This window comes from Heptranchias perlo, unplaced genomic scaffold (assembly GCF_035084215.1).
Source record: "Heptranchias perlo isolate sHepPer1 unplaced genomic scaffold, sHepPer1.hap1 HAP1_SCAFFOLD_755, whole genome shotgun sequence".
Taxonomy (NCBI): domain Eukaryota; kingdom Metazoa; phylum Chordata; class Chondrichthyes; order Hexanchiformes; family Hexanchidae; genus Heptranchias; species Heptranchias perlo.
The window spans coordinates 39,777-40,000 of NW_027139788.1; positions in this window are offsets into that span (position 1 = coordinate 39,777).

Consider the following 224-nt stretch of genomic DNA (forward strand, 5'->3'; position numbering starts at 1 on the left):
CACCCTGCTCGCTTTCAGCGGCCCGGCACTCGACTTCCCCGTGTGCGAACGTCATCCTTCCGGTACTCAACCGTGCCCCTTGCCCCACTCTAGCTCCGGCGATAAAGCGGAGTCGGTCGGTCTCACGGACGCCGAGTTACCAGGCGGAAAGCGGTGCGCAGCCTTTCGCTGTCACTCCGGCGGGCAGCACCGCACCTCCCAGTGCTCGGTACCGTACGCTGCGC